The sequence below is a fragment of the Neofelis nebulosa genome, chromosome 5 (assembly GCF_028018385.1).
Source record: "Neofelis nebulosa isolate mNeoNeb1 chromosome 5, mNeoNeb1.pri, whole genome shotgun sequence".
NCBI lineage: Eukaryota > Metazoa > Chordata > Mammalia > Carnivora > Felidae > Neofelis > Neofelis nebulosa.
This window is the reverse complement of record NC_080786.1, coordinates 61,550,863-61,574,395: the sequence shown is the minus strand read 5'-3', so window position 1 is coordinate 61,574,395 and position 23,533 is coordinate 61,550,863.

Genomic DNA, 23,533 nt, shown 5'->3' with positions numbered 1-23,533 from the left:
ATACCAAATATCTCTAAACAAGCTAATTTTCTTTCCATCAAATCCAAGTCATATATATTCTTTATGTCCAAAGTATTAACATATTTTCTTCCCTTCACATACCCCTCCTCATATCCCAGCCCAAATGATAAATTATTCAGGGTCAAGTCCAAGTTCCACTCTCTCCAACCGACCTCTCCAACCCCACCATATGCCAATGTCCTTATCCTCTCTCAAAAACGGATCTTACTGGACATACTATTTTTTATGACACGACTATTCAGGATCTTGAAGTGTAGCCTCATGTTTTGTATGTGTATGTTTGCAATAGGGTCAAAAGTACAGGACTGCACGCTTATACACAAACAAAAGGGATATTAGTTTGGGAAAGACACCAAACCTCTCTGAACACCTCCCAAAACCAGTGTCGTAAGTATCTGCCAAACAAATTTTAAAAAAAGATAAAACTAGGGGCGCCTGGGTGGCGCAGTCGGTTAAGCGTCCGACTTCAGCCAGGTCACGATCTCGCGGTCCGTGAGTTCGAGCCCCGCGTCGGGCTCTGGGCTGACGGCTCGGAGCCTGGAGCCTGTTTCCGAGTCTGTGTCTCCCTCTCTCTCTGCCCCTCCCCTGTTCATGCTCTGTCTCTCTCTGTCCCAAAAATAAATAAATAAATTTAAAAAAAAAAAAAAAAAAAAAAAAAAAGATAAAACTACTACACTTTGACAATAAAAATATACAACATATTTTACTTATTCATGTTTGTTTTCCCAAGTCTGAAAGTCTATATGGTAGTGAACTTTCTTTGGTTCAATATAATATTAACAATGATTAAACCCTGTGGGGGAGAACAGAAAATCTAAATGAAAAGCCATTTTCAAAAACAAGTACTCTAAAGAACAAACATACTGAGTACCTACTGTGGAGCCACATATATTAAATATGTTTTCAGTTAATCTTCATAGTTCTATGCAGGGTTTTATTTTTCTTTTTTTTTTTTCAACGTTTTTTATTTATTTTTGGGACAGAGAGAGACAGAGCATGAACGGGGGAGGGGCAGAGAGAGAGGGAGACACAGAATCGGAAACAGGCTCCAGGCTCCGAGCCATCGGCCCAGAGCCTGACGCGGGGCTCGAACTCACGGACCGCGAGATCGTGACCTGGCTGAAGTCGGACGCTTAACCGACTGCGCCACCCAGGCGCCCCAGGGTTTTATTTTTCTAATTTTATAGGCTAAGACACAGAAATGTAAGAACTTTGCCTGGGGCCAAACAGCTAGTAAGAACCAGGGGAAGTTTTCTGACTTACACTTAAAGTTCCTGCGGCATCTGGGTGGTTCCGTCAGTTAAGCATCAGACTTTTGATCAGCTCAGGTCATGATTTCTCAGTGTATGGGCTAGAGTCCCATATGGGACTTCACACTGACTGGGATTTTCTCTCGCTCTCTCTTCCCCTTTCCTGCTTTCTCTCTCTCTCTCTCTGTCTCTCTCTCTCTCTCTCTCTCTCTATCAAAATAAATAAACTTTAAAATCTCTAATCTCTCTAGTGGATTTTTAAAAAATAAAAAATAAATTTAATTTAAAGTTCCTGAGTATGACTAAAAAAAAGACTACCTATCTGAAGCTTAAACACACACACACAACACACACACACACACACACACACACACACACACCCAGTGTATATATATGTACATATTCACAATTATAAATGATTTAGTCTTACAATGTTTTATTTAGTCCTGTATTAGCAGCATTCTGCTATTTCTATACAATGACAAATCCAGTTATTTATAAATGTCCCCAACTTTCCTTGACAATAGTAATAATGACAGTGATGGTGATAAATTCATTAACCTAAAATCATACTTTTTTTTTTAACTTTATCCTGCATTCAGACCCAGTTGATTCATTTACGTAAAACTTAACCCATTAACAACTATTTGCATGAAGAGGTACTTAGAGGTTTTGTAAAACTAGTATAACACTTTGATTTAAAAAGTCCATAATAAAAAGCTTGACTCAGAAAGCTCTGTACATGCTTTTATTCTCTTCTTCCAGCCTGCCCAGTTAATCCTAATTCAAAGGCCGTAATAAAGTCACAGAAGCTCTAGGTTTCAAAGTGTTACAAGAGAACCAAGGGCAGGTCAGAGAGTGGTTCACAACCTGGGGGGCCCTGGATCCAAGTCCTGCTAAATTTAGCAAACCGACACAATATTCCTTGTTTCTCAGTCTTCTGATGTTCAGCTTTCAACAGTTGATCATGCCAGGAGATAAAATTAGTGGCATCTAACCCAAAATAACTCACACATAAATGAGGGCTAAACTAAAGCAATGACATATCTTGCCTCTGACGGAAAATATATAATAAATCTGAAAGTTCCTGGTGGGTCTATCCTATGCTCATTTACTTAGTTATACCATCATTTTCCAAAACTTACTGGATGAAATCTTTAGATGCAGGTGAGCCTTTTGGTTTTGATTTTTAGTGATCAAAAGGAAATAGCGGAAGCACCCTTACCTTCTTTCACAAGCCACACACCATCCGAGGCCGGCACAGCCCCGTCTCCAGAGCCAGCGTGTGTGAGCAGCTGCACACACAGTTGTGGGACTTCACAAACATTTGGCCTTGGGGGAAAAAAAGAGTAGTAATGTGATAAAAGTCGATTGTTTCTTTATGTTTTATACATGAATCATTTATTTCTTCATGTTCCACAAAAGCTGGTGGTGCCTTACATAAACACATAAAGTAAGAGAGAAAAACACAGCCAATATAAAAAAAATTCAGGCCCAGGAAAAAGAATAATCAGAATAAATTTTAAAAACAAGAAGACATTTAGAAGGTAAATATAAAAATCAGAAGCTACCTTGTGCTTAGAAAAATTGGGCTGGGAGTTAAGTTCTAAGCTCTTGGTAGCTAAAATTATACAAAAGAAACAAGTGCATGATTCTTAACATCCATAAAGAAAAAGCAGGCTTATTTATCAAAAGAAGTTAAACGTTTCCTGGAAATCATTCCTGAATATTTCCTATGGGCATGGTTAGTTCAATTCCACACATAATGCTTGTTTAAGCACAAATATTTTTCAACCACCACTACTCTATTCATATTTCCTCATAGAAAGTTTATACAAACTTCCGGGATTTTACTAACACACTAGTTTTTTAAATGTTTGGAGCTAGATACATTGACAGCCTAGAATGCCAAAGTTAAAATCTTTTTTTTTTTTTAATTTGAGGGATGCTTTATTTAGTGGTGAACGAGTTATAGTCCATATCAACTGTTTTACATATGAAGACAATACTAATCAAAAAAGCAAGCTGGCCCAACCACACTAATACTGTCATGCATTCAAAGTCACCTGAATTCCATGCACAGACCTCCCTGGACTTTGATGTTCTTGCCTTCAGAAATCTCACCATCTAGCATAGTGTCACTGCTCACAATCTGCTGAAAATTGAAATGATTTCTGATTCGGGAGTTCTAGTCAGCCCCTCACGAATGCTGTGAACTTGCCCAGCAGTACAATAATAATACTGATAAGTACATCTAATAGTACTTCCCAGTATAGCTGCAGTCTGTTTCTGGGATTCCTTCTTTCAGTGGCTCTGACTAAACCTCATCACCTGACTTCACTTACAGCCCAATTCGCACTGCCAGATATATTTCTGAAAGGTGACTGTTGGGACTGTTAACGTCACCTAAGTTGAATGAAATTCATGTTGAACTTTATTTATAAGCTTGCATAACTCATTTGAATACTTTAAATACTGTAACAAAGCAATAAATGTAAAAACTGCACATAAGTCAGGCATCCATAATATTGTCAAGAACTGGGTGGGGGGCCTAAAGAAAACCTTACTTTTCCAAAATTCCATATTAGATTCTCTGCCTATACCTATACCTTTATGTGGGCTTACATAGCTCCCAACCATTCTAACCAGCTCCAGTTAGAATGAGCTCACCACACCTTTGTTTTCGCCATCACAGTTTGAAACCTTATACCTTATCCAGTCTTGAGCTCCATTTTGTAACCTACCTTCATATATTATCCACCCATCCATCCAACAAATACTGTCATCTACACGTGCGAGAAGTAATTCTTCACACAAGGATTTGAGTATCAGTTTATTTGGGAGGTGCAGAAAACACTGGTAAGAGAGTTGTGAAATGAGGCAGGGGAAAGTTAGCCAATAAAAAAATGCATTATGGAGCCAGTCAACACCAGATAACCAGCACCCTAAACGGGTGAGGGAGCATGGGCCTCTATTTACTAGCTCCTATCAGTGACTGGTTGAAGGCTATTTCCTCTCCAGCATTTTAGTGGAAGCACAGGTAAATAAAATCAGCTTTCAGAGGTCAAAGTGAGTCTTCAGACAAAGAAATGCAAATGCTGTCTTACATTTAGGTCTTTCATCCATTTTGAGTTTACTTTTGTGTATGGTATAAGAAAGTGGTCCAGGTTTATTCTTCTGCATGTCGCTGTCTAGTTTTCCCAGCACCACTTGCTGAAGAGACTGTCTTTATTCCATTGGATATTCTTTCCTACTTTGTCAAAGATTAGTTGGCCATACATTTGTGGGTCCATTTCTGGGTTCTCTATTCTGTTCCATTGATCAAGTGTCTGTTCTTGTGCCAGTACCATACTGTCTTGATGATTACAGCTTTGTACTATAGCTTGAAGTCTGGGATTGTGATGCCTCCTGCTTTGGTTTTCTTTTTCAAGATTGCTTTGGCTATTTGGGGTCTTTTCTGGTTCCATACAAATTTTAGGATTATTTGTTCTAGCTCTGTGAAGAATGCTGGTGTTATTTTGATAGGGATTGCACTGAACATGTAGATTGCTTTGGGTAGTATCGACATTTTAACAATATTTGTTCTTCCTATCCAGGAGCAGGGAATCTTTTTCCATTTTTTTTATGTCTTCTTCAATGTCTTTCATAAGCTTTCTATAGTTTTCAGTGTATAGATTTTTCACCTCTTTGGTTAGATTTATTCCTAGGTATTTTAAGGTTTGGGGTGCAATTGTAAATGGGATCGATTCCTTGATTTCTTTTTCTGTTGCTTCATTGTTGGCGAATAGGAATGCAACCGATTTCTGTGCATTGATTTTATATCCTGCAACTTTGCTGAATTCATGAATCAGTTCTAGCAGTTTTTTGGTGGAATCTTTTGGGTTTTCCATATAGAGTATCATGTCATCTGCGAAGAGTGAAAGTTTGACCTCCTCCTGGTCGATCTGGATGCCTTTTATTTCTTTGTGTTGTCTGATTGCAGAGGCTAAGCACTACTAGGTATTTATCCAAGGGATACAGGTGTGCTGTTTTGAAGGGACATATGCACCCCAATGTTTATAGCAGCACTATCAACAATAGCCAAAGTATCGAAAGAGCCCAAATGTCCATCAATGGATGAATGGATAAAGATGTGTGTGTGTGTGTGTGTGTTTGTAATACAATGGAGTATTACTCGACAATCAAAAAGAATGAAATCTTGCCATCTGCAACTAGGTGGATGGAACTGGAGGGTGTTATGCTAATGGAAATTAGTCAGAGAAAGACAAATATCATATAACTTCACTCATAGGAGGACTTTAAGATACAAAACAGATGAACACAAGGGAAGGGAAACAAAAATAATACAAGAACAGGGAGGGGGACAAAACATAAGAACAAACAGAGGATTACTGGAGGGGGTGTGGGAGGGGAGATGGGCTAAATGGGTAAGGGGCACTAAGGAATCTACTCCTGAAATCATTGTTGCACTATATGCTAATTAATTTGGATGTAAATTAAAACAAATAAAATTAAAAAAAAAAAAAGAAATGTAAATGCTGGCAGCTGAAAACCTGGCCAAGTGTACATAGTAAAGGAGAGGGGACGTGGGTGCTGCACTGACAGTTTCAGATGGGGGTGGTACAAACAGAAAGTCCATATTCATTTTGCATTGACAATCCAAACAGGGAAGAGAGAGAAAGTAAAAGCACCTAAATAAATACAAAATGTGAAGTGCTAAGATGGAAGCAATCAGGGGGCTGAAATACAGATAAGGGAAGCTTACTGACATTCATTAATTAGGAAAAGCCTCACTGAAGAGATGACACTGTGACCTGAAAGGGTGAAGAGAAGCCAGTCATAGAAGAAACCCCTGGTGCCATTCAGGCGGAAGAAACGGAATGAGCAGAGGCTCTAAAGGTGGAAAAATTTGCCCTCCAGAGGATCTGAAAGAAAGCCAAATTGGCTCAAATGATGAGATGCTTGGTAGGGTAGGCAGGGCCTTTCAGGATGAACAATTTTGATTTTTTTCTCAAGGCACTGGAAGCCACAACAGATTTTTAGAATTCTGATTTCTGGCCTCCTTTCTCACAGCCAGGATCTGTGATACCAACTGTAGCTTTCTTGACAATGACCTAGTCTATATCTGCTCCCAGGCAATACAAGTGACAGCCCAGCCCAATCCACCCTTACCCCAAATCCCAGGAACCTGCCACACTCCCCTCAGGGTTTTCCCGATTCTTACAAAGAAACAAGTCCTCGAGGGAAATCTGTACTTTCAAAAAGACCCAACCCAGCGGCACCAGTGAACTTGGAAAGGCACAGCAAACATTGTATGCATCACAATGAAATTGTATTAGACTAAATAAAGTCTCCAGGAAGCTAACTGTAATCCAGATTGTCACCAGGTAATTTCTCTGATAACATCATAAGAAATGTTAATGCGACTTCAGAACTTCTCATTATATTACTGAACCATAGTTAACAAGCAGAACAGTTTTTGGTTAAAATGAGCTTTTATTTGTGGCTAATCCATGCTGAGGAATGTTTTGGTAAAGCAATATCATTCTTAACGTCCAAGCACATGTGGCTAAGTAAAGTCAGCCACTTGGTTATTCTGTAGGTGTCCTGAGTATAATTTAAAAAAAAAAAATTGGGGCACCTGGGTGGCTCAGTGGGTTAAGCATTCGACTCCGGCTCAGGTTATGATCTCGTGGTTCCTGAGTTCAGGCCCCTTGTCGGGCTCTGTGCTGACAGCTTGGAGCCTGGAGCCTGGAGCCTGCTTTGGATTCTGTGTCTCCCTCTCTCTCTCTCTGCCTCTCCCCCACTCATGCTCTGTCTCTCTCTGTCTCAAAAATAAATAAACACTAAAAAATCTTTAAAAATTAATCTCTTTTCTTAATTATGAAAGCTATAAATGCTACTGGTAAAAAAGCCTCAATAATGTAAATAACAGAAAGTGAAAATTGCCCCCAAGATACTCCCAGATACTGCTAATAATCTGATGTATGATATATTCATACACAATTCTTTTTAGGGGCACACAAACATATTTTTGCATAAATGGGATTACATCTACTTACTATTGCTTCAATTGTACAAGTACTCTTTTAATTAGCCAACAACATGGTATGATTACTTTTTCATTTTGAAATATATAGAATTACTTTAACGCTTTGTTTTTTTTCCACAGTATGGACTTCTCAGAATAATACATCGGAATTAACTTAGCCAATATCATATTGACAGTCATTTAATTGTTTTTAATAATTTGTGACTATAACCCCTCTGGTGTCACTTCCCTTAGATAAACAACTGAATTACAAATTTTTTTCCTCTTAGATTTTCATATGCAATATTAGTTTCCCCTGAGTCCTCTTCATTCAGATTTTCTCTTTTTAGCCTTCCTCTTCTGTTTTAGGCTTTGTCAAGTATCAGATTATCAGCCTGTCTATTTTTAAAGCTATTTTTCTCACCAAAGGCTGATTGGGAGCTATGAATAATAGGAGTGGCTTATACCTTGTGGGCTCACTGTGGGATAATTAGGGGTGAATCTTTTTTCTTTCTTTTTTGGGAAGCTCTTAGATGTTAATGTATGAAAATCTGATTTCTAAAGCTTTTTTTTTTCCAGAAAAGTATCCCAATCTCCTGCCTGAAGCAGACAATTGTGGTTGAGTGGGAGCAGAGCAGGGTTTTCTGTCCAGCCCTGCAATTTGGAGGAAGGGACCTGGAAATTTCAACAACTTTACCTACAGTCTTTCATAGAACTCTCTGCATCCAGCCTCACACATCTCCCCTGTGCATTCCTTGTCTTCGCTCTAAATGCTAAACATTGAACCTCTCCAGGGTTACGTGTGAAGGGACCGACAACCAGGCAGAATGGTATCAAGATTACATCAAAGTGAAAATATCTGAGCTTCAGAGACAGAGAGCAATCTTTCTTCTTCTGAACTCCCCCTGTGTGACTCAAGCAGAGATGTAAAAGAGTCACCTGCTATCACCACTCTCCCCCCACCCCCAACAACCACCACTCAGGGGAAGTCTCCAGTTAGGGAGACAGAGCTTGGCCACTGGGACATTTCAAAGCAAATGTATGTAAACAAACCTCATCAGAACCCTCTATCCTTTGAAGCCCTAACCTCTGGCCCTTTATTAACCTGGTATATAAACCCTTATCCCTAGCTGTTCAGAGAGGTATTCCCTACAGCATACTCCTAAACATGAGTAATAAATGTTTCTATTAAGCTTTCTGTTGTCAGTTAACTTGCAGACCCTCAGACACTTGACCTAAGTTGGTAGAGGAAAACGACTGTCCTCCCAGTAGCTTCTGCAACAAGGATGGGATGGCTCTTGGAATCTCTAAACAAACTGGCAAAAGTTAGCTTTCTTACCAGTCAGACCCCAGGGTCTCTCTCTGCTCGGGGTCCAGTTGAGCAAAGGTGGTAAGAGCCTCTTGTCTTTCCAAGGAGGAATTTTCCAAAATTTAGGTTAATGAAATAAAAGGTTTTGATTAGAACTAATCCAGTTCTTTGGGTATTGTGACTCTTGCTTTGGCTCTCCCAGGGAGAGCCACCATTGTGTTCTGTTTGTCACTGTCTTTTGTACCACTGTTTTGTGTTGCTTGTCATGAGAAGGAGAATCACAGGATACAGCACACACCCAGGTCCCATTAGCCTATTTTTCAAACCAACCTCACACAGACTGGTGAGTTTGCGGTTCTCCTTAGCCCATCGTCTACTTGGACAAATTTGCTGTTGGTCACCAATAAAATCAGATGGGTTTCTCCTTCAGTCTCAATTTTGTGTCCTGAGAGCTTGGCTTGGAACCAAAGAGAACACTGTCTCTGATTTTCTACCTGCCAGCAGGCACAAATTGTCAGGTCTGTGCTCAGAAGTGGTCAGCCTTTAGGTTGGGGCCTGAGATAAGAGGTGCACAACTTCTGCTAACCACTGCCACCTCTCAGGGAGATCATCTAGGTCTAAACCCTAAAGGGTATCAACCCATAAGGACCCTTGTCATCTCTTTCCCCATTGCTCTTGTGCTGAGACTTCCCATCTCAGTATGCCCAGCTGGTATCACAGATTAACAGGTCTGTAATTAGAGGTGCTTCACTTTTGTGGGAGGGTTGGAACTAAGCATTCTTTCTGCAATGGCAACTTCTGCCAATGGAAACTTGGTTTCCTTCTTTTCAGCTATAGCTGGGAGTGATTTTGGATTACAGGGGTTGCATCTCCTGTGCCTTCTTCAGAGATGCATATTGCACTCATGACTAAGCCGTTAAATGGCTTATTGGTGGGAGTCACATTTGGAATGGGTATACCTATGCAGATCCTAATCACCAAAGGCTGGATGATGGAGTCTTTGATTTAGAGAAACTTTTCATATTTATAAGAATTTTAGAGAGCTTTCATCCTAAATAAATGTGCTACTGGTACCTACAGGAAGACTAAATTGAAAAGAACATAAAACATATCATGGCTAGCCTAACACACTCCCTTTACAAAATTAAAAAGGAGAAATCACATACCCTTACCCCCTTCAAAGGCTCTCAGAGTGTCCCCCAAAGCAACCATCTGAGGCTAAAAAGGGGGAAAAGGGCACTGATGGGAACAGACTGGATATTTTACTCACTCGGATAAATTTGGAGACACCCAGATGGCTACATGATGTCTCTCTGATCCTTTGCCCAAATTTTAGTCTACAGCCTCCATAAGATATATCAGGGCAAAAGAAAATCTTAAAAAATATCTTCTCTGTAAATATTGGTGGAAAGCTTTTGCTCTCATATTGAACATATAACAACTTGTTCCATCTGCCAGAAACACAATTAGGATAAAAATACAAAGTGGGGCAAAGACAAGCATCAACTCTTACATAAACTAGTGAATTCTGCATTGCCATGTATGCCTAACTCCTGGCTAAAATTTTAGAGTTAAAGCCATAAGGATCTCTATTTGCACCTCTCTATATGTTTACGTTTGTTGCATTTTTTCCTACCTCTGGAGGTATTGCCAAATTAATTCATAAAATCCCTTAAAGAGCTCTATTCTAATTGGCTTAGAGAAAAATAAGCTCTTATAGAAATTAAATATCCCTGGGGTGACTCAGGGTGGTTCAGTTGCTTAAGCATCCAACTTCAGTTCAAGTCATGATCTCACAGGTTCGCAAGTTCGACCCGCCTTGGGCTCTGTGCTGACAGTGCTGATCCTGCTTCAGCTGATCCTGCTCAAGATCCTCTCTCTCCACCCCTCCCCCCTCCTCCCCCACTCTCTCCCTCCCTCCCTCCCTCTCTCTCTCTCTCCATCCCTCCCCCCAAAAAGAAATAAAAACAAAGAAATTAAATATCCCCAAACCTCCCAAAAGTACAGGAACCAACCCAAATGTTTCTCAGATGTGTGTGTTTGGTCAATAAAACTAGTATAACAGTATTTCTGGTTTAATAAAAATGCTTATGGCTTCTGATTTATCAGCATTAAGTACAATACAACCATAAATTTTATTTTACCTAGGTTAACTAGTCAAATAAGCTAATATTGTATCTACTAAATATTTAAAATTATAAAAATAATAAATTCGATTTTAATCAAGCTGAGTCATTATTCTGAAAACTTTATCTCAATAATAATGACATTTTATAATTACTGTCTACCTAAAAATAGTTTCTAAAATCTTTTTGGTAAAGAGGCTAGGTTAAGTAATAGATATTCAATAAATAGATATATTATTTCTAAATAAGATCAAATGCTGATGCATTCATTATTAAATATAAGTTAAGGGGTGCCTGGGTGGCTCAGTTGGTTAAGCGTCCAACCTCTGTTCAGGCCATGATCTCACAATTCATGAGTTCAAGCCCCGTGTCAGGTTCTACGCTGACAGCTGAGCCTGGAGCCTGCTTCAGATTCTGTGTCTCCCTCTCTCTTCCCCTCCCCTACTCTCTCTCTCTCTCTCTCTCTCTCTCTCTCTCAAAAGCAAATAAACATTAAAATTTTTTTAAATAAACATTAAAAAAAATTTTAAATAAATAAACATAAGTTAAAATATATATACTTTTGGCTTCTTACATTTTGGGGGCTGCTTATTTTTACATGGTACAGAGAGGTTAATGATATAGTCTATAATTAAACATAATCTTTTTGCCACATTGAGAAATTGTACTCTAAAGCATATATCTTTAAGATTGTGAGATGGTTGGGGCGTGTGGGTGGCTCAGTCAGTGGGGTGTCCGACTTTGGCTCAGGTCATGATATCACGATTTATGAGTTCAAGCCCCGTGTCAGGCTCTGTGCTGACAGCTCAGAGCCTGGAGCCTGCTTCTGATTCTGTATCTCCCTCTCTCTCTCTACCTCTCCCCCACTCGCATTCTGTCTCTGTCTCTTGAAAGTAAATCAATGTTTTTAAAGGAATTAAAATTGTGAGGTGGTATATTCATAAATTTTGCTAATCTGCTACAAAGTGCTGGTATATGACATACAATTCATAATCATCCACTTGCCAGTATTCTCTATAAAAGTCCTCTATATTAGTCAGCCAGGCTGTCATAACCAGAAATCGAAGACTGGGTAGCTCAAACAACGTACATTTATTTTCTCACAGTTCTGGAGGCTGCAAGTCTAAGATCAAGGTGCCAGTAAGGCTAGTTTCTGGTGAGAACGCTCTTCCTGACTTAGCTGCCTTCTCACAATAGCCTCACAGAGCCTTTCCTCTGGGTGCACAGAGAGAGAGAGACAGAGAGACAGAGAGACAGACAGAGACAGAGAGAGACAGAGAGACAGAGAGAGAGAGAGAGAGAGAGAGAGAGAGGGGTCTCTGGAATCTCTTCCTCTCTTATAAGGACACCAGTTCTATCAGATTAGGGTCTCAGCTTTATAAGTTCATTTAACCTGAATAACCTCCTTTAAGACCCTATCTCCAAATACACTCACATTGAGAGTCAGAGTTTCAACATGTGCATTGGAGGGGGCTCCATAACAGTTACCAATGATAAAAATAAATGATAATAAAAAATGTAGATGAAATTATAAATAATAAGGATAAAGGGAAACAACTTTATATCAAAAGTACACAAGGAATTTAAGGTGTGTTATTGTTAAAGGAAAAATAAGAGTAATTTTGTCCTAAAGTAAAAAGACTGGCTGTTCCACAATGAAAAAGAAGAGAAGAATCGGATAAAACCTGAATGAATATATAAAGTTGTAGAAGGTTTGCAGAAAAAGAATTTCATGCTGCATGGGCAAAGCTGGCTAAGGTTGGATGAGTTTATTTATAAGCTTGTTGGTTTGTTTTTTTTTTTTTTAATAAGCTATAGTATTAATAGTACCTGAATGTAAAAACTAGAGTCTGGTTTTCTCTCTCTATTAAAACAACAAAGTTTTCTAGGGCTATTGGTCTGCTCTTGGTAAAGGATTATAAAGGGTTTTTCTTTACCTTTTAAGTAATCTACCTAAAAAAACAAAGATCCTGTGTCTCATCAGAATAAGTTCCTGTGTTGTCTAAACCATGCTCTTGACTATTTAAGAGAACTGAGTTTTCTCATAATTGAAAGAGCTAAGCTCTTTTTATAGCCAGTCACTGCCTATAATTACTTTTATAATCTTTCATTGTCACATTGTTGAAAAGATAACTAGGTATTTTTTCAGTGACCTGTGATCCTACTTAATCAAGCGTTCAAACCTTTGGACATTTTGACACCTTTGATACATACTTTGCCTTCTCAAAGTCAAATCCTAAATAAAATCTTGATCTTGAACTGACTTTGAAATTCCTCAGCATGTCCCTGGAAAATCTCAAAGGATTTGTTCTTTCACCTTGTAAAAAGAGAGATGTTAAAAATTAATTAAATATGTTGAATTGCATGAAAAGCATCGCCAAATAGGAAAAGAAGTTTAACATTCCCTAGGTTATATTTTACAGGTAAGTATTATTAATACAAGTGTTTAGAAATTGAATGAAGTTCCTAAAAATCTGTCAATGCCCACTGGGCTATCCATGATATGCCCTGATACTTTTGTCTGATATTAGAAGATAACAGTACATTCTCAGCCATTGCTTCAGTTTTTATTTTTAAAATCTTACATGTCACAGAAAAAAAATCTTCGTCAATTGCATTATTTTTATAATGAACTCTCATCAGATCTTTGACCACAGCTCTTTTAAGTCTTTTGTGAGCCCAGATAGTTACTCTGCTTTACTCTGACACTTTCTAGAAAGTGCTTGCTGTCAGCTATGGACCAGAGTGCTTCTCTTCAATGAAAAGGAACTTGCTCAAAGACCCATGAAAAAAGATTATGCCAGGTACTTTGGGGTACAGGCTTCTAATTGCATTGCTTAAATAAATTTGAGATCATACCATTGAACTAAGTCAGGATTTCCAAAACTCTAGTGGAGAAGCTGATACATTCATGAAACTGCTAATCCAAGATCAAGCAAAACATGAATTAATTACATGACACTGAATGAACTGATAAAGGACGATTATGGCTTTTGTTTGGAATATTGCTGCTAGATTAAAAGAGCCTCTTTCTCTTTTCTCTTAAACTATCTACAACTTACAAAAATTTTATAAACTATACTTTTGCAAACAGAAATGAAACATTGAAATATTTATCTTTTTCTCCCTGCCTGATCCCTCCAGAATTTAAAAACTCTCATTAGGTATTCTTATTTTTGTGACAATATAGTTATTTGCATAAATTAGATAAGAATCTGTCCTCCTTATTACAGGACATAATTGGAAACATTGGTTATATAACCAAGGCTTTGACTGGAATGTCGTGTTTGTAAATGATGCATAAGTCACATATGATCAGCTAGTTTAAAGGAACTAAGGTTGACTTTATGGAGCCAATGCTTACAAAGCCCTCTTGGGATAATTAGTCTGGTATCTTGCTGATAGGGTTCCCAGCCTTCTAGGTGAATAAAGAAAGTCACTTCGTGGCCCATGAATCAGGATATTTGGGGAACTTTGAGAACAGAGGAATTTACTTTAATCTATACTGCAGGTAAAATCTAATGACAAGTTTTTGGCTTAACTTCTTAGCCTTGAGAGGTTTTTAAAGTCCAATCTGAGATTCCTTATAAAAGTTCCAGTAAAGCAAATTTTGAAAAGGACCATGTGGTCAATTACCATTCTTGTAGCACTTATGTAAATAATCAGGCAAAATGTAATGAGAGCAGACTTATTTTTGTAAACAAGTCCAATCTTACTTTCCTTTTTATTAAAATGTGAATTATTATAGAGAAAAAAAATTTATGTTTCGATGGAAAACTACAACCCACTTTTATAATTATCAGAGTCCAGTCCTGATCACTGTCTTTGAGGTTTTATTATCTGTCTGTAAATTGGACCGGATCCTGCCATCTTACACATTTTGTTGCTCCTTACCAAATTCTCATTTCTTCTAGTTTCCCGCAATATATGGCTACATCCTAAATTAACAGTTCCAATTTTTTCTCTCACCCTCCCGAGAACTAAAACCAGACTAACCCAGACAACTCTACGTTGGCTTGGAGCTGCCCCTTCCACCAGGATCTAAAGAAGTCCTTGGAGCTGAAGCTGAATGACTTAAACTTCAAAGAACTTGTTGCCACAACAGGTCACATACGAGCAACCTTTGTGCCTGGAGCTGCTGCTGTATGAACTACTCAAGAAATTCCCTGGATCACCTTCATTCCTTCATGCTCTGCTCCAGGAAAACCCATGACAATGACACTGATGTCTATGCCATCACCAAAGACGTTCAACCTTCAAACCAGGAAATCCATTGGATTGACATTGACATCCTCACTCCACTGTCTGAGAATACTTCAGACCCAATGTTTAAAATCCTCTCAACCGGCTGCACTACAGACTCAGAAACGGAGCTTCTAGTCTGCTCTAACCAGTAACAGTTGATGTTCTTTATTTTCCCCTCATTTTAATCTATGTTCTCTCCTTCTGCAGATCTCTTACTTCACAAATTTGAGGCACAGTCTTCTCTCCGCAGCATGCAACCTAGCTTCTTTCCAAGAAGTTCCACCTGAGGGAAATGAAGCACCCAGCAACCTACTGGAATGGTATAAAGATTCACGTCAAGGTAAAAGTATCTAAGCTAAGGATTCAAAAAAAAAATCTTATATGAACTTTTCCTACATGACTAAAGCAAAGACTGACAAGAGTCATCTATCACAAACCCCAGAACTTCTATTCCAGAGAGGTCTCCAGTCAGGGATACAACTTGAGCCTCAGGAATTCCATAAAACTTGTGTAACTAACATCATCAGAATCGTTCAACCTTTCAAGCCTTAAATGCCTCCTCCCTCTTATTAAGCTGGTAGATAAAGCTTTATTTATCCCTAGTGGTTTGGTGTGCTACTCCCTATGGAGTACTCCTGCATGCATGAATAAGGAACTTTTCTTGTTAATCTATACATTGTTCGTTAATTTGCAGGCCCCTAATCACAAACCTAAGTTGACAGAGGAGAAGTTTTTCCTCCCAACACGTGAAAGAACTGAGTATTGCTGATTTCTAATTAAGTTATACAGATGTCAAGGACTATCATCTGGATAATAGTGATTCTTCAAAATCTATGAATATAACAGTATCTATCACTTACTATATAGAAAATGTGTAGTTGTGCTTAAAAGTTTTGTGTACCCGTATACTCAATAATACATATTATTTGGTAACGGAACATGGATGAATGCATGTGTACACACACAGACACACACACACACACACACACACACACACACACAGACACACACACACACACACACACACACACACACACATTCGAGCTTATACCTTTTGTTGATCAAATCTCTATACTTCCTACATGTTTTTCTCTGCTTTGTTCTGGATCATGAAAGATACATACTGAAATTTTCCATTAGTTATCTTGATATTACTCTTTATAATTTTGACAACTTAGTTCTTTATCTATTTTGGTGCTACATTATGAAGAGTTTACAAGTTGATGATTACTGTATATACTAAGTGTATTATTTCTCCTTTTATCATTATGTAGTATGTCTTCTAACCCATGCTAATGTGTTTTGTATTGTTTTGTTTTACCTTAAAATCATTTGTCTGATGTTAACATTTTTATAACTACTTCCCTTTGGTTAGCATTTTCTTAGTCATATCTTCTTCTGTTACTTTACTATATATACATATATTTTTTTTTTACAACTATAGCTGCATTGTTTAAAAACCTAATCTGTTAGTTTCTGTCTTTTAATAGGTAAGGTAAATGTAGTTACATACATTTTCATTACAAATATAACTGTACTTATGTTTCCCATCTCATTTTGTGGCTTCTATATACCAGCCATTTGTACTTATTCTTTCCTCTCTTTCTTGTCTGTTGGATGGAAATGGCTTCTATATCCTCTGTTCTCTGTGTTATATTTAGCTTAGTTCTACATTATATTTCTAATATTTTAATAGTTATCTTTACATTAGTAGCTACTTCTTGGAAGTACTTATCAGGAGTCCCCTGATATGTTTGAGTCTTATATAAATGAGTGCCTAATTCTGGTCCACAGATGTGTGGACCAAAGTCAGGAGACCCTGCTGGAAGAGTTCATATAGCAGGGCTTGTAGAAACCAAGCTGCAGTAAGCTCACTCCCCCCGCCCCCATCAGTTCTCCACAAACTCAGGAGAGTTACTTTAGCTTCATGCAAAGGAGCATAGAGATGAGAGGAGGGGAAGATGTCAGGCCTCGTGTGGCTACTACTGGGTCAAGTGATCACACATCCAACCAAAGAAGCAGTTGGGCAGGTAGACCATTGGAAAGACCCAGAGGGAACCTGGGCAGTCTCTCTCTGTGATGATCCTCAGACACAGAGTAGTTTAAGGATGAATTCTTCCTCCCAAGAACACAGGGCACACCACCTAAAATAGATGGCACCAACTTCAGACAGAACCAAGCCCAATTTAAGTAACATCAGGTACTGCCTCCAACACTGTGAGGAAGTTAGCCTCCCTCACCCCTTCTTCCTACCCTTTCCGACGCATGAAGAGCTAGGGTTATTCGAGGAAATGGAAGAAAAAGATGTCTCAGAGCTAGACCAAGCCTCTAAGCTACCTCCATATGCTTCCACACCCAGAGCCCAGGAAGCCCACACTTTACTTCAACTCGCCATTGGTTGGCAATTCTGTACCTCTCTGATCCACCTAGGGGTTTAATTTTAAATCTCCATATAATACTGTTTTTTATTAGAGTGTGTTAAAAATATTTTTTATCTAGCTTTGATAGATACTTTGAGCAGAGGGACCTCAAAATATGAACTTATAATACCGTATTGACCAGAACTTAGACTTATCTTTTATAAACTCTTATATATGATCTTTTTTCCTCTACTTTCTTCTAAAACATTAGGGCTTCCAATCCAGTTCAGTGGCTGGCACAGAGATGGTGTTCAGTAAGTGGTGCCTAAATGAGTGAATGCGTGACTTTGCCTAAAAAGGGCTCCAGTAATCAAGATAATACAAATGAGTTAACACATATAAAGCATTGAGAATAGTGTGTGAAACATGGTAAATGCTTCGGAAATGTTAGCTGTATGTATTTTTAAGCTCAAAAAGTCTGAGGCTGGACTTCTCAAAGAAAAATTATTTATATAATAGAACTTCAACATCACTGCCAATTTGTAATGCAGTGAAACAAATGAAGGAAGATAATGTGTCATTTTTTTAAATCAGAATTTAATATGACACTTCCTAATGAAAACACTAATTAAACTTAATAAAAAGCACCATACTGCTGCTGCTACCATCTGACCCTCTATCCCCCTAGGTACAGATAAGCCTGTGCTCTCCAATGTTAAGACATAATATGAGAACAAGTACCAACCTTCCTGTTCCTTAAGCTATTAGGAGTCATACTGTTCCGGAGTCAACAAACAAAAGGATGGTGACCTGAAGGGTATCATAAGGCATTGAGAAGTTAGAGAGAAATCAAAACGAGGGGTTAAAAATGAATCCACCCTTATGTTCCAAAAGTTTATTACTATCTGCCACTTCCCTCTTTGTTTTCATGTACTAGATCCCACCACAGCTGCAAATTAATTTTCTCTGCTCCCTAAATGAATTACACGTAACTATTTCTAAAAATGACTACAGACGTGAAAGTCATTTTCACTTAATAACTAACTATTAATCTCATATTTCTTGATGTCACTTTAGTATGAAATGCAAACGAAAATTATGCTAAACATTGCAAATTTATGGCAAACACCAGCCCTTGATTTATATTATTATAGATGGTTTATCACCAGAAGCAATCTAAACAAAACTCCATCAGATAGATGTTACAATTTGTATTTATTTCTTCCAGCACTAAATGGTTCTTCAATTTCAGAACGATCATTAATTTCTTATAAATGCAAATCTTTATTTCTTATTCTAATCTACAATGATTTCTCCAAGTCTTCAGAAGATTAGCTTTTACATAAAATATTCAAATAGCAATTATAAATGATACTTTGTTTTCCCTGGGCAATCTAGTAGCTATTATGCATAAACTATTTAAAAGAAATGGGTGGTCTATATTGATCAGGGATATAATGAGCTAATAATGTAGTCCTCCTTCCTTTTAAATGATCCCCTCACCACTCCAACCAAATCATTAAGAGAAACCTTTTCCACGTTTGTGATGATCTTAAAATTGTTTTGCCTACCTCATTAATCCTCTCCTTTTATTATATTTTCTTTCAGAATCTCCGGGAAGACCTGGGCCACCACATTGACCTTAATCAAGAGAAAGCTACAACTATTTATTCGTCACTTATTTTTTACTGCCATCCCGTCTCATCTCATCTCAAAGCAAAAACACTCATGAATCTTCACCTGGCCACACATACTCAAGAACAAAGGAGGCAAATGGCTCTGCCCACTCTGACCACGCTCCAGGGTCAGACTGCATGTGTTTTGCTGTAGTCCATCTTCAATCAAACCTGGCCTCCCACACCTGACACCCTGCAGTAACCAAAGCTCTGCTAAAATCATTCTGATTTGAGGATTTCACTAGTGCAAATTCTCCACCATTCAAAACCTCCCAGCCCTGTCTCCTCTAAAAATTAGAAGACAAGGAGTGCCTAGGTGGTTCAGTCTGTTAAGCATCTGACTTCGGCAAAGGTCATGATCTTGCAGTTTGTGGGTTTGAGCCCCACGTCGGGCTGTGTGCTGACAGCTCAGAGCCTGGAGCCTTCAGATTCTGTGTCTCCCTATCTCTGCCCCTCGCCCACTTGCACTCTCTTTCTCTCTCTGTCTCTCAAAAATAAACATTAATAAATAAGTAAATAAACAAACAAACAAATAATAAATAAACATAAAAATTAGAAGACAGAACAATAGAATCTTTAGAATTCCAACCTAACCAGTCTTGCATTCTATTTGTCAGATCTATCCAGCTGACATCCTCCTGGGCCTAAGCCATTCATCACCATGTTGTCTTCACTGCCCATCTCCTTAGCTTATGACAATCGTCCCCTTATGAATTTGTTATTGATTCTACAGAGAAAAATACTGGTTGATTTAGGTCCTATATTTTCTCTATCTAAAAAAAAAACAAAATCTTACTGCTAATATATGTTCAACATCAAGCCATAGATAGTGACATAAACAGCACAAAAATAATGGAAATCATATTGCTTTAAAGATACTGTGATGAATACATGAATTCATTCCACAACATTTCCTTGAGCAACTACAATGTATCAGCAATTGTGTCAGAGGTCTGGAATATAGTCAGAAGTGAACCCTCCTTGAGGCTAATGAAATTTAACCTTCAGGGCCCCCCATTGGCATGGGCCACTTCCAGTCCTAAAAGAAGTTAAATAATATTTTCATGTTAGCACATGTCTTTGCAAATATAAGATATATTTGTACTCTTTGAGAGAGCTCCCCAGATTCTGTAAATCTCAGTTACCTAAGAACTGGGATTTAAGCCTGACGTTCAAGGAAAAGTTGCACAACTATTTCATAAGCAAGGTGTTATGTGGAGCACTAATTTACTAACTGGAAGGCGCAAATGGCACCAAAGTGCATCTCAATAAATCTAATGTAAAGCCTTACTTGAAAGAGGCATGCTAAGTTAAAGTCACTTCTGCCTATCATGTCTGGGTCAGATAAATTTCCTTCCAGTACCTTGGACACCTTCTGTTAAATCTTTCTTGTACAGGTTAAAGGAGTTCAGTCTTCTTTCATCAAAGATAATTGGCCTTACTATTCAACATCCTTTTGTTTATCAAAATTAAATTAAGGTCACTATTAGGGTACTGAAGCAATATATTACTTAGACTGGGGACACGAGGTGGGAGAACATAGAGAAGACTGATAGTGGTCTTCAATTACTGTATGATGCCACCTTTCTAAGGTCAGAAAGTTTACAACAAAGATGAGGTAAGTTTCGGGTAAAGGTTTTACAACAGATATTTTTTTCTCCACTGAAAAACTATTTGACCAAGTTATGAGGAAAGTTGTTGTCTCCCTCCCTGAAAACACTTAAACACGGCCGATATTCTAATCTTCCACAGAATCATGGCTATTCCAAATGAGAATTCATCCTCCAGTAGGTTTTTGTTTTCAAATTTACATTTTAAAAGTAACAACAGCTTTTCACAGTAAGGGAATCTACTAGATCAGCAGTTCTTAAAATGTGGTCCCTGTACCACCAGCGGCAGCACCTGAGACTCCCTGGAAATGCAGACTCTTGGGCCCCACCTACACGTACTGAGTCAGAAACGATGGAGACAGAGCCCGGCAGTCTGTGTTTTAACCAGCCCTGCAGGCGATTCTTATACATGCTACAGTTTGAGAGCTATACCCCTGGAGATCTACTGAAGACGAACCCTGTCAACAGCGCATACAACCTCTGCCTACGGTCATAAGAAAACTATCTAACCTCTGAAAATTTAAAATTTTTATTTTACTCTAAAAAGATCAAAAGCTACATGGGGTTTTGTCTAAGTGGCACATTCACAATGCTGTACAATTTGCAATCGTGAAATGAACAGTTTATTGACACATGTGCAGAAACAATCTACAATCCTGAACCCACCTCTAAAGATCATTGGAGGAATAATAAAACTGGCAACTTCTCACATTAGGTTCCTGGTTTGCTGGATTATAAATGAGATACAATGCTGAATTAAGGAGAAAGCAGTATGTCAAAAGGACTATTGCAAAGAAAGCACATTGTAAAAACAGCAGGGGAAAAAAATGACAGTGATGTATTTGCTCAGGACTCAAAACACAAGTTTTGAGCATGAGAAGCTCCACATAATAGAAGTCATGTGCAAAATTCAGCTTTTGATAAAAGGCTATAGTGGGTAGGTAAATACAATATATAATCACTCAACAGTTGTCCATTAGGACCCACTCACTCACTATTCAGCTCTCATGACTGGACAAAGAGACTGACTCTACCACTAACTCTAAGACTTAATGTCTTTACAAATCTACCTCTCCATGTATTAAGTGTTTCCTGGGCACCAGGACCATTTCTACTAGCCTTTATATCCACAGTATTTTGCACAGTATCTGACACATGGTGAGTGCTTAATAAATATACACAGAATCAAAGAGTATTACTATCAGCCATCCAACATGGGAGACCATGGATTTCCTAAACCGTGATGGGCCTAGGAACATTGCATGGCATCCCTAGTCAGGTCAGATGGTAAGGACCTCCCTTAAACAGGGCTCCAAGCGTTCTCCTGAACTAAGGTTGGTTCTTGGGCTCCAAAGAAATAATCAGTAAGGGCAATAATCAGTAAAGGGTAGTTAGGAGAGGAAGCCTTTAACATTCCTGCCCCCACAATTTCCATCAGGTCTCTAAAACCTTCCCAGGTAAATACATACATGCAAGAGTTCTAGGATGGACACCTTGTCTCCCTTTCCAAACATGCTGCCATCCTAACCCCTCATAAGAGCTCTGGGCCACTGTGGTCTGGCATAAATATATTCAGTGACCCAGGAAAGAGCCACGAGGGCTAATGGTAAAAATCTTCTGTCTGTCTAATGATGCTCTTACAATGTTTTCTCTCCTGCTGCCTGTTTTTGGCCCAGTGGTCCATCACCTTCAGGTCACATCAAGTCCTAACTTGTCACTTTTCTTTAATATGGATCCCAGGACATGTGCCAATTAACTGAAGTGTTTCTTGTTTCTGACCCTGTCCAGTCAGCCTTCCAAGAACCTCTGTGCCAACCAGCTGCCATGATCCATTCCCAGACTGAGCAATTGCTCCCATAGTCTGCCCTGCCAGGCACAGAGCAGAAGTTCCTCAGGGGCCCCTCCCTGGCCTTCCACATTCTGGACACCAGAGGAGAGAGAGGCCTTGGCACGGAGTGTACAACCAAGTTCAAAGACAGAACTCTTCTCCAGGGCCACCTCAGTACTATTCTGAAACAGAATTTAGTCACACTAAAAACTATCCAACCAAATCCAAAAAGTATGATCCCAACCAAATACATGTAATACTTATATTAAAGAAAAGCATAACAAAGACTAGAAGAACTTGGAACCAACTGCTAACAGTAGTTTTCTCCTGGTTTGTAAAATTATATATTTTTGTTTGCCTTTTTTTTTATGCTTCCCTCATGTATTTTACAGACTTTCTATGGTGAGAGTGCATACTTATATAATTTGAAAAATTATCATTTTTAAAAAATGCATGGAGGGGCTGAGTCTTGAGTTCAGTCTTTAATTAAATAAATGTGAGTCACACTGGCTGTTGAAGATTTTTATCTGTTTTAAAAGATTAAAAATAAAAAAATAGAAAAAAGTTGGTATGATAGAAATATCTTTTCCAAAAATAGCTGTCCCAATTACTTAACAGTATATATGGTTTCTCTAGAAGCATATGCATTTCTTAATATACTGGCATTGTTATCTCCCCTCTAAGAAGTTCAGAGTTGCTCAATAATAATTGACCCAGTCACTGTAATATTGGGACACTGGCAGGAATTGACTGTTGAAAATCAAATTTGTTCCAAATACGCAGTCCTCAGTCTCAGATTATTTTTTACAGTCCCTCCCACATAGGCTTTTCTCTCTTGTCCCCAGATTGGATCACTAAAGGCTTGTAGAAGAGGTAAGAGAAGAGGGGGCAGAAGAGATGCGTTGCTTACTAAGCAGCTAGTATGAGCTAGCACTGTGCTAGGTACTTAGATACATGATCACAGTGCTACAAGGAGCCAGAACACTATTTACTGTATAGTAAAGGAAAACTCCCCAAACAGCTAGCTCCCCTCTGTTTCCAGTCTCCTATTCTTCAGAGTAGATATCTTTTTCTCTT